Raw genomic sequence first — 13,407 nt, forward strand, 5'->3', positions numbered from 1 at the left:
AGTAGGGCTGGTTCGTTTTTAGCCCAGAGGATCAGAATAAAGATTCAACGGGGAAATGCTGCTAGCATTCTTGCCACCATTCCACGCGGTCAAGATTTATAGGTACAGTAACTATTTTTTATTCATATTTGTATATATTTAAGCACTTAATGTTATCAATTCTTATGTTAATAAATGAATAATTTAATATTAGTAATAATACAAACAGTAATGTTGAGTAATGCTTCATTGGTATTCGTCTATTTTGCTATTAACCAAATGGGCAGTTTAGTAGCTGGCTTGTGATGTTGCAGATTGTGAGGTCTTGGCTTTAGGAAAAGGCAACAGGCGCTCTAGTTAGTAGTAAGACAAAAACATCAAATCTATAAAAAAAAATACGTTCATTCACAAAATAACCTTTAAATGTTATTTTATTTCTCAATGTTAATTTGTATAAATAAATGAAAATTAGTAATTTTTTTTTTTTCGTAAAGCTTATTAGGACCATATCAATGTTTTGTATAGGGCTTTCAAGATTTTTTTTAAATGGTAAATAAAATGGTAACGGTAAAATGGTAAATGGCTTTTTCGTAAAATAATAATGTTGTCTGTCTTCTGTGAAGGAATTTACAGCAGCAGCTCGAATATTTATAATTAATATAAACATTTTATAATTAAAATATATTCCAATTTTCGCCTATTAATTTATCCGCATTCAACGTAAATGCACTGTAAAATATTAAGTTTTACACACATTAGCTGTTACGGTATTCATATTTTGATTGACTGAAGTTATAAATTAATTATTCGATACATTAAAATTTTCCACATTATAATAGCATTCGGACGTACGATAATTTTAAAATAGTCAATTTTGATTTACAATCAAATCGTTCTTTGTTCGATCCCTTATCGTTCGAATAAACGTGAATTATTGTCGACCACTGTTCAGGAAAGGAGAGGAATATATCAAAAAGATTGTCTAATTTAAAACGCTCCTACACAGTTAATTAACTAGATACGATTTCACTTTCGTATTTCTTAAGAAGTTGAAAACCATATTTTCTTTTAATGGGATATTTCCTTATTAGATTTAAAGAGCGACGCTTTAGTTTTAATACGCAAAGAAACGAAATGATTTACGTATGTAAGATTTAGTTACATAATGTCTTATAATACTAGACGACGAAATTGTGTCTTTATGAAGTTGATTTACGGTTTAATTTCCTAATACGTTGTGAGCATAAAACATTTAAGAAATACGGAATGGAAATTCTTTTGGATGGAAGTAGGAGACAATTACTGATAGTGCTACACGTTTAAACATATACATTATACAACAAAATATTTTTCGTACTTAACGAAGTATGCTTAGTAAAAATGTATCATTTAATTCAAAGTTATCATTATCATATCATATCATTGCATTATATCACAATATTATTATTATTATTACATATTAGAAATATAACAGGAACTATTAAATTTACTTTATTATATATACAATTATTATTGTAATTAATTGATCAATAATTTGTACAAGTTTAATTAATATTATATTATATTATATTTTATTTGGAATAACATTTAATAGGTACTGGCATATAACACAATTTCTTTTTTTTTTAAATGATTGAGCTGTCATAAGGAAAACAATTGCATGATTTTAGGCATTGTAAAGAAATATAGAGAGATTATTTAAAAATAATAAGCATTATAACAAAACACTGCCACCGCGTTCGAATTCTTGGCATTCTTTTTCTTACCGGGCAGTATCAGACATTCGGCCAAGTATTAATCGTGAAAAATTAAAATATTACATTACAACATATTCTAAAAATAGTCAATCGACATATTATTAATTAAATTATTCTAATAAATTATAGTTATACAATGTGTAAAATAAAAAAACTTACAATTGTAAAACATAATTATATTTTGCCATCCCGAACTACTGAAATTACAGTTGCTTCTGCATGCGTTCTCGTCAAATATTAAAAAGACTGTATGGAAAATATACTTCAGACATTTCCTCTAGTTTCAATACGTCACGCGTTCACGATGAGAAGCCCACGTCGGGCGCAGAACATCTCTATTATAATAATTAGTCAACGTTGCATTTATGGCTTTAAATGCTAAGTAATATGAAAGCGCACTAGTAAGCTATCTTAAATTATAATGATTTTCGTTATTGACAAATGTATTGTCAATTTAATTTGTTCCTTATGACTATAATGGGCTTAATATTTTGGTTTCAACATCAAACCATCAAACATTTCGGTCTTTTTGGATCGAAGTTCTTTAACGCTTACAGTAGAGTGAACAGACAGAAATCTTTGCTTAAGAAAAAAGCGTTATGCATTCTGCTGCGGCTTATAATATAAATAAACCGTAATCAAATCAAAATCATTACTACAATAGACGTCATAATGTTAGTTAAATTACATATTAGGATTTATATCTGACTTGGAACTTATGATTTTCGGAGATCATCACATATCTTTACAAATTTTCAACCAAAAATATTTTTTTCAGGAAATTTAAGAAGAAGGGTAAGTCAAAGCTCATGTTATAGTATTTGGACTGTTAATATTAAAGAAGTAATTTAAAAAAAACCGGAGAAGAAATAAATAAAAAAGAGGTTGTATATTAACTAAACAGCAATGTGACGTCACAAATAGGGTAGCCACTCGACTTATATCGACAAACTAAAAGACACATTTTTCAGTGGACGTCTTACAATAATTGTTGCCTATCAACGATGAGTGTGTGAATGTGAGTGACTGCTAACACGCTGACAGGCTTACACAAAGACCCTCAAAGACCTACCATAAAATAATTACGAACAAATTGCAGTGCAGTTGGCATAAAATGGGGACTTATCAATGATACACGAAAGCAGTACTACATATTTTAAAATAATAATTATTGCAGCAATAAAATTAATATCAATATATTTGTTTCATGGGATAAATATCATTATAATGATACAAACTATTAATATATTATAATAGTTTTCCATCAATTCAGAAAATAACGAGTAGAAGTTTTCAGAAAATTGAATAACATTTTTGACACGTTATTAACAGACCCCAAGTATATCGATTGTGAGGTCTTATAAAACTATTTTCATAATTAAACTTAGACATTATTCAATAGTTTATAATAGATAATAATAATAATAGTAACACAGGCAAAACTTATATATGTATTATATATAGATATAAATAGCACGGACGATCATTACCTATCGAATTCTCTCGCAAGTTTGAAACTTTATAGTTTCTGTTGGTTTGTAATATTATAGGTATTTCATTACTCATATTAGGCGATCCACACATTTATGACATAAATATAATCTTGTTTGGATAGAGTCAAATCAATTGTATTTTATTCAAGTAAACGTTAAAATTAAGAATTTTTGAATCGTCATAATTTCATAACTTCCACCGTTTTGGTAAGCAGCCTTTAGCCAGAAGAAATGGCAAGAAATTTGCATAGTTGCTCTATCAAATAACCAGATTTACAATTATGTTAGCATTCAAAATTATTATTCTTAATCGGTCCTTTATGGAATCCCGAACATCAATCCAGGTATCTTGATCCAAGAAGGTATTTTTTAATGAATATTAAAATTTATTGCTTAAGTTTGTCTTAATATATATTTTTTAAATTTGTTAATTGGTAAATTGATTATATTTTCCGGTATTTTATTACATATAGCATTGCCTAAAAATTTAGGGTATCTAATTACTAGCATTATTATGTATATAAAAGAGGTACCTAAGATATAGATTTAAGTAGTTTGAATACTAAAGAATAAACAAAAATTATGTTGTATTTAAAAAAATACCAGCAACTTTTTTTTTAATTTATGCCAGAGAAAATTCTCAGGAGGAGTCTCTTTTAAAGCGAGTAAATGTATACGACACATTATTTTCAACGGTAGATAATTTAAATTTATTTATATTACTTATGGAAATTATTTTATTGACAGTTCTGTAACCTTTACTAATAATATAAACGCGAAAGTATTTCTATCCGTCTGTTACACTGTCACGGTTGTGGTAAAGCCGAAATTGAAAAAAAAGTACATGAAGCAAGATTCAACCCTAAAGAAGGATATAGGCTACTTTTTATACCAAACACCTGTCAACCAACCTTTAAAACGCAAACGAAGCCGCAGGCGTTAACTACTATACTATCCTATTTAAAAAACGTGATTCTGCTAAAATGCATTATAAATTATAAATATATACATTTTGGAATATTTTTAGGTAGGTACCACCTGCTCATCAGATATTCTGCCGCCTTGCAACAATACTTGGTATTATTGTATTCCAGTTTTAAGGGTGAGTGATCCAGTGTATCAACAAGCATAAGGGACATAACATCTTAGTTCACAAGGCGAAGTAAGATATGGTTAATAGTTCTAGCAGCGCTAATGTATATGGGTGGTGGTGACCATTTAATATCCACATATCTTCTACCTTCAGTATATCAGTTCAAACCTTGAAAAACATTCGAAAATTATAAATGAAAAACTTTATAAGGGATATTTAAATAAGATTAACCTTCAGCTCATATTTTATTTACAACTTTTATATTTTGTTAGACATCAAATATATACGTTGTAAATAAAATATCTAAGCTTGGAATTCTCATTGTATTGTTAAGCAATTGTTTTTTTACGAACAATAAAGTTGCTAGAACTGAGTTACAATTTCTTTGCAGATGTCGATTTGGTTAATCCAAGAAAATAAAATATTACCAAAAATATTTTTGACGTCTATGTTTTTTCGAATAGCTTGGCATCCTAGCATGGGTCACATGGTAAGTGATCACCACCACCTATAGACGTTGGCAGTGTAAGAAGTATTAACCTTCCCTCACATCGTCAAATTGCCACCAACGCTGGAAACTATGAAGACAGAATCACACACGCACACATTTTTAATCCTGTCCTCGACTTTTATGTTTATTTCGTTAGTGATAAAGTTTATTTTAGTTTAATTATATTATTAAGATAAAATGTCGTCACATGTGAGAGTACTTGACTCAGTTCTTCCGTGTCGAAGCTCGCTCAAAGTTGGAATCTCCACAGTATTGTTTTAACAGAAACTTTATTTGAGTTCAACAAAGATTGAGACGGGTGAATCTTAAATTTAGTTTAAGTTCATCTAGGTGTTACAGAACATATGTCATAATCGTAGAAGAGTGGTTGCAATAAAGGTAGGATAACTTAAAATCCCACTGCTGGGTTAAGAGAGATCTGCTGGGGAACTTAGTTGTAGTTCAAATCGCCACGCTGTTTCATTGTTTAACTTACACCAAACTTCAGACAAACTACTGTACTGTACTGTACCTATAAGATTTTCCTTGCTAAAAGTATTATTATTGGTGTAGAATATTTTCAAGCTGCCTTGCACAAAGCCCTACCATCAATTGAGGTGGCTAATCTTAAAGATTTACCACCCAGGTCAAAAATTCCTTATAAGACAATTATTATTATTTTGTTTGACGTTTGACGCTAAACGAATTTACTTGTGATATTCCTCCAGATATATTGTACACAACCCTTAGTCGATATTTTGTATTAGGAAATAAATAATATATAAATAAATTAAATTCTTTAAATAAATTTAAGATTTATAGTAATGCAAAGGTCGTAATTTATTTCTACGACATTTCACATTAACAATACGTTGAATTTTATAAATTATCTCTGAGCTCTGTCGAGACCGTTACATTTTCCATTGTATGTTCACGTGTCAAACTACAATGTAGGTTCTAGTCAGACATAGAACGTTAAATGTTAAAACTTCGCAATATGAAATAAATCGAATAAATTGAAAAAATGTCGAAGAATTTTTCATATTTCAAATGCAAATAATTAAACGAAACAAACAAAGTTTTATTAATTGATATTATTTAATTAATTAAATTATATTAAATAATTTAATATAAATTTAAATCAATTATAATTATAAATAACTATAATTGTAATTATTCGCACGGGTAAAATTCACAAGCTACCCCTTCCACTTGTCGCCCTTGTAATTGTAATTTCCAGAATTTTTTTTAATGTCTATATCACGAAGGATGCTAAATTACAATTTAATCGGACTTATAATTTTGGAGATATCGTGATGATACAGTCAGCGGTAGTTCATTTATGTATATGTAGATTATAATAAGCGATAATATACCCAGAGGATTTAATTATAAACATACATACGAATATAGAAAAGTATAATACAGTAATATAAAGGATGGCAGCACAGAACTTAAACTTTGTGATATTGTGCCTAAGGTTGTCTGCCAATCAAATGTCGTATTTTCTGTCACGTTGAAATTGTTGATATGACACATCCAGTGTTCGCCATGGGAATAGCGCGGGGTTATATACGATGCCGCGTATTATCTTGCCAGTACTTAGTATACAAATAATATGAATTTACATATTTTCGACTGATGTATATCATAATGAATAAAAATATCGGAATGTTATAATAGTCGACTGTAGTTGCATGTTTCGGTCCTATTGTTACGCTACAATATGTTTGTAAATCTTTTGTTACGTACAATGATTACATTTTTTTTTATGAAGTATATTGTAACTGGACGTCAGCAGTCAAAGTCAAAGTCAAAGTCAAAGTCAAAGTCAAAGTCAAAGTCAAAAATCTTTATTCAATATAAAGTGCTTGCACTTGCTTATTGATTGTCAAAAATCTACCAGCAGAACCATAGATTCGTTTATCGATTCAAATATTATAAATGCGAAAGTAACTCTGTCTTTCTGTTCATCTGTCTGCCTGTCTGTTTGTTTGTCTGACTGTTGCTGTTTCACAGCCAAAGTGAAACGAATTTAATAAAATTTGGTAAGAAGCAAGCTTGAGCTCAAAAGTAGGACATAGGCTAATTTTTATGCCGAACGCCTCTAAAACTTATAACCAACCTCTAAAACGCAAGCGAAGCCAAGGGCAACAACTAGTTTATTATAAATTAAAAAATATGAACGCATAACAGTTTACGCGCTAAAGTTGAAAGTTTAGTCAAGTATTATAAGCACCCCTTATTCCCCCATCTCATTTCTATGCGTCGTATTTTATTTCAAGAGATGTTTTAGCTCGATCTCTGACGTCGAACAGTTTTGTTCTTTGTAATATTCTTCGAATAACAAGTGAAACATTCAGAGGTTAAAGTTTTATAACATTTTATAGGGATTATACAATAATAGAATAATTCAAAACATATATTTTTTTGTAATCTTGAAATAAAGACTTGGATTGTCGCAACTTATATTCATTTTAAATACAATATACTTTTGTTTTTTGTTATAAAACTATTTCTTTGATGCTAACGAACAATAGTATTGAATAATAAAAAAAGGTTTTATATTTTAGTATACGACTAGTTTTGTTGCGTTTCAAATTTAAAGCTTTTTTTTCTACTGAGCAATTTTGTCATTGATCATGTGGTCACTTTCGCTCATGGATTGTTCACTGTCAGTAGTATTAAACCACTTCTTACATTACCTACAATGTCATTACGCTACTAACCAAAGGTTCTTAGATGGCTAGTCTTTCGTGCTTGTAATAATAATTACACCGTCAACTACTTTACTTTATTACTTCCAATCAAAACAACGATATGAAACATTGCTCTTTGTTTTTATTGACCCTTAAAAATTTTACAACTGGTGAACAACAGCTAATAGTCTATAATATCTATTTATTATCTATAAAATCTTGTCTGTGTAATAATATACAGTCAATAAATAAATTCACATAAAAAAAATGATATCATCTGCTTAGGAAAATTTTAAAATGACTGATAAAATCGATGGGTATAGTGGGATGAAACTTTGCATGTCATATGTTTTGGACTACAAGGTGAGCACTAAAATAGGATTTCACACTATTCAACCCCTAAGGGGACTAAAGGGGCCATGAAAATAGTATGCTACTTCATCATTTCTGGAGTTAGAAATATAGTAATTAGTATTTAGACTTCTGTTAATGAGGTAAGATTAGTTGTACAATTCATCACCCAAGAGGGTAAAATTGGGGATGGAAGTTAAGACGGTAAGTCCATCAGGTACACGTCTAGTTAAATAATAACTTACATGTATTTTTACAAATGTAAATAATAAAATACATGACATTGTTTATAAATAAGTTCAAATAATTCATTCTATTTAAATTGGTAGCACTTAATATCAGAATTATTCATATACTTAAAAATATCACTTTAAATGTAAAAGGGTATTAAATATTTAAAGAGTTTGTCTCCAGTGAACGTTTGTGGAATTTATAACAAAACCAGACCAGACATATACCAAGTAAAAATGAAAATATTTGATCTTTCATTTTTGTGTATTGGAAGTTTTAATTTAAATAAATTTATAATTCTCCTTGTCCCATTTGCAGTCGGAACACTTGGTCCTTGGAGTAGTAGTGCAAGATCCCTTATTAAAAGTAAAACACCGCCTTAATGCCACTCCACTGGTGACAGGAGGGCTGGTTTATTTTTTGAAAAGATCGGAATTGCGACTCAACGGAGAAATGCTGCTAGCATTCTTGCCATCTTTTCACGCGGTCAAGATTAGTACTATTTATGTTAAAAATTTGTATGTTTTTCTGTATAATAATTTGTCTTTTATAGGAAGTTAAAAAAGAATCCCTATTGTAATGTTATATAATATCATGATTACTTGTTTTTTAAATAGTTATATGAACAATAAATAGCAACAAAGTTAAAAAAATTCACGAAGGCTTAGTCTATGGAGATTAAATAAAAAATGTGACATAATTGTCTATATCCCAGAATAATGTGGAACTTTATTTAGTTAAGTTAACGTGTTCTATTTTCCTTAATATTATTTATGTATTAACCAATAATATATATAGACCGGGGCACACAACACGTGGTTCTCGACTTTGTCCGGGCACTTAAACGGGTAATAAAAGGACTTTTACTCGATAAAAACCTTCCCGTTCTTAGAACGGGACGGAAGGACCATAGGATCGTTTCCATATAACGCATCCGTTGCCCCTTCCAGACTTATATAAGAGAGAATTAATTATTTCTCTCATATATAAAGAACTAGTTGTCAACCGCGGCTTCGCTCGCTTTTGAGGGTTTGATCGTCAGGATAGGTATAAAAAAAGTCTATGTTCTACCTAGCTTGAACCCCACAATAGCTTCATACCAAAAAAATAAAAACATAAAAAAAAATCATAAAATTTTATTCAGTGGTTTGGTCGTGATAAAATAGCATACACAGACATACAGAGTTATTTTCGCATTTATAATATTAGTATAGATATAGAAACATCGTTCTATAGCTCACTGAATGTGAGATCTCTGACGGGTGAGGTAATGTTTCTCGTTATTATAAGTATTACTTAAGATACTTTACTGTCTAGTGTTTGTGATCAAATAAAAGTTCTTTCTTATCGATATAATCTAAAAACTCATTTCATTATGTAAGCGAAGTGAGTATAGAAAATATTTATCGTTATAATTACGAGTATATGTTTACGGATTAGTGATGAGCGCTAGTATCAAATATAACAGAGCCGTTGATGTCCCCGCCTTAGAATGAGTACCGTCAGCGTCAAAAGGTATAAAAATTTAATAAAAAACGTTTTTATACTACATAGTTATTAATCGCAAAAAATAACCGATCGAATAATGTACTTATTTAAAGAATACGGCACGTGATGGTAAAGGTCTACGTTAAACCATAGACATATAACCTATTTCTTAAGCTATCAATGCGCCTTCAATCATTGGATCTAATATGTTATGTATCTTGTGTCGTAATTAAATTGTCACTCAAACTTCAAGCCGTAACACATTAACACTTTGTGTGGAAGGGTAATAACTTATGAGTTAGTGGAACTTGTAAAAGGTCATGTGTGTATTTTACATTATGTTCCGACGTTTCCTTGGAATTGATTAGACTTTGTTACAAGTTCGACACACAGCAGTAGTAATGCATTTAGTACATTATATAAAATGCCATTATCAAAAAGTGTCACGATGTTTGATTTAAACTCCACCTTTAAAACATTTATTTTTTACAATTTTGATAGATTGACTAACATATTGGTTTGGATTGATAGTTTTTGAGTTTCTTGCCAGTTCTTCTCGAAGAATCTACTTTCCGAACCGGTGGTTGCTTTACATTACATTAAAAAGTGTAACATGATTCAAAAGTGTTTTTATAAGCCTACTTGAATAAAGAATATTTTGTTACTGATCTTATAAGTCACTTTCACTTTTCTTTCTTGGTAATTGAATTTATTTCTAGCCACAGGCCCTTTGATAGTAAGTGGTCATTTTGACCCATTGAAAATCGTATTGTAAGTAATATTAACCCTCTCTTACATCATCAATGCGCTACTAACCTTGGAAAGTAGGATGTTATGTCCCTTGTGCCTGTAGTTACATTGTCTCCCCCAATTTTTCTTTATACCTACCGAGACGGGCATGTGCAAAACCCTACCACAAGAACCACTAAGTGGTGTAATTTTAATCTTTAAATAGTAAACAACAAAATAACTGTCAAAAAACTGCAGTAAATGTTTTGGTTTTTATAATTAACATTTGTGATGCTGACTGTACACGTGGATGAAATGGAAGAATGTTACAATGTATTTTACATACTCGCAATACAATTTATTAAACATATTAAGACGTGTCGCAACAGACACTTACACCTAACGTAATAAATTCCTCGTCACAATTATTATTTCATTCATTTCGAACACTGGAATACGGCTATTAAGAGATTAGTTCACGAACTGGGGGGAAGAAACTCTTGTATTGTCATTAGGAATATTTAAAGTTAAAACAAAGAATTATGAACTTTAATAGCATGGATATAAAGATTATTAAACGTGTGTATTTATCGTGGTATTTGTCAAGAAAGTTAGTACTGCAACCACAAAAACAGGTGTAGTGTAAGCCAAGGTTTGAAGGGATTTATCGAGAGAGTACTTTTCGGCTCATTAGTTAAGTGGTATTACACTTTCCTTTGAACAACTTTGTTTATTTTACTTTGGTGAATTACGAGATTCGTTAATGTGGCGATTTCTCTTTTGTGTTGGTATAAGAATTCTCATAAAGTTTATCTTTGTCAAACGACACGATACTATATTTTCTAGTAGTGAAAATAATTGTGCAAAAAAATACCATCGATACAGAATGTTAGTAAATTGAACTAATAATTCTTGCATTGTGCATGTATCTCATAAGAACTAGTAAGTATATAGAAATACATTATGTATTCACGGAAGTACACACACACACATACATATATAAATAAATAAATAAATTATTATTACTTCGTCATTGACTATTTGAATCGTTAAGTTCAATTATGTTTTCTTTATTTATATTAATTGAAAATTCTTTATTGTTTTGTTGATTTTATATAAAATATATGGAGGGGTTTCCCTCTAAGATGAGTATGTATTATGTTCACTAGAGAGTCCCAAACTTATATATGATATGTATATTAGGGTAACGAATAAACTGTTTTGTAAATAACACTGTATTTTCTTATGTCATTTCAGATGTATGACAACGCATACGGGTGTAATGGCATACGCATAATGGCTTAGAGCTTATATTAATAAGTATTAACATTTTACATACATTACATTAATTTCCCAATGCTGGGCTAAGGCCTCCTCTCCCTTCCACCACGCTGCTCCAATGCGGGTTGGTGGTGTATAGGTGCGGGTGCGGAAGGTGGTACCTACCCAGGCGGGCTTGCCCTACCGCCAAGAAATTCTAAGAAATAGATATTTCTAAGAATACGAAATTGCTAAAGTTGAACTTATTATCGTCCCTAGTGTAAATCCAGCACTGGACGCATGCGGGTAACGCTTAATAAATTAAATCGCTCATCGTATATTTCTATTTTTAATTAGAAAAAACAAACAGTGGCGTCAAATTTACATATAGTATGTAGGTACATAGAAAATGTAAAATTATACATATTTCCACTAATGATGCGTGTACGTTTGTTCTTAACGCCAATTCTTTGTATTTTTATCCATTTATCTTATAAATTTTTGGTTTTACAACTGCATGACTTTCTGCAATTTCGTTTACTATGCAAAATATATGCGATGGACGAAAGCTAGCTTGAATATTAAAAGTAAATGTGGGTATGCAAATGAGCCTTTTAAATTTCATTAGCCGCTGAAAGCAGCTTTTAAAAAAAATAAGAGAAGAGTAACTAAAATCTGATCTCGCTGTAAGCGACCTATTGATATCGGTCTGATTTCCACGCATTAGCAGAATGATACTTTTGAAAACAGTCCGCTTTATGCGTTATTATTGTGGTCACTGTACCACTTTAACCCTCTTTGATGTCACAGATTGAAAAACATACGTGTATTCGATTGTATCGAATGCCAGTATGAACAGAGTTGGAAGGGGTATATCGTTGGACTGTGTAGGAAATTTAATTCCGGGGTAAAACCGCAGTCTACTATTTGTTTTTATGGGATACTGTTGGCCACTGGATATTGTTATTACAATCGTTTCGAAATAGCCCGTTGTGCTTACTGGATGCACTTATCAAGGCACGTACTTGGCTAGTTTGCACGCCATTCGCGTCGGATTTTTCGTATTGCCAGCGAAAAAATAATTTACGGCGCGATGCCTTTTTTGTCTGTATTTGGATATGAATTTCGATGTTTATTAAAGTATCAAATATTTTTTAAATAAAATATCAAGTTATTTATTTATACAAGTAACTTTTATCCCACTAATGATTGGTGGAAGGTATGTCTTCATTATTCTTACTTAGAAAGTAAGTAAGTTTTCTTGATGAATGACAGATACATTTGTTCGAGATTTCACTGTCACCCATGAATATGCCTTTATAATATTTCCTTCATCGTTGAGTAAGGAATAATGATAATTTCATTAAGTCGAAAAATTCTCCTACTGCGTGATTCTTTCGAATATCATACGCAATTTTGATACGTCATCCTTTTATACTTTATAATTATTATAGTTTATATCACATATCACTATCTGACATTTCACGCTCGTGTTCTACGGTGAGTTTCAATTATTTCTCACAGATCAACTGTGCTATATTTAATTTTAGAATACATATTGCTAAGCATATGTCGTTTTAGTTGACATTAGACATAATTGATGAATATTATGAAATATTGGCCAATACGGTTCAGGGAATAGACGATGTACATTTTACTTTAAATACTTCACTATGGCTATGGCTATATAAACGTAAAAGATACGCAACCCTAGTGTGCAAAGTCATTGGCAGCACCAACAGCATCCTTAGCATTTTATCTTATATATCAACACTAATGACTTTTTAGTTGACTGCACACCTTGGGAATGAAATGATCGCCTCCAGGCTGTTTCAAA

The sequence above is a fragment of the Vanessa atalanta genome, chromosome 7, assembly GCF_905147765.1.
Source record: "Vanessa atalanta chromosome 7, ilVanAtal1.2, whole genome shotgun sequence".
NCBI lineage: Eukaryota > Metazoa > Arthropoda > Insecta > Lepidoptera > Nymphalidae > Vanessa > Vanessa atalanta.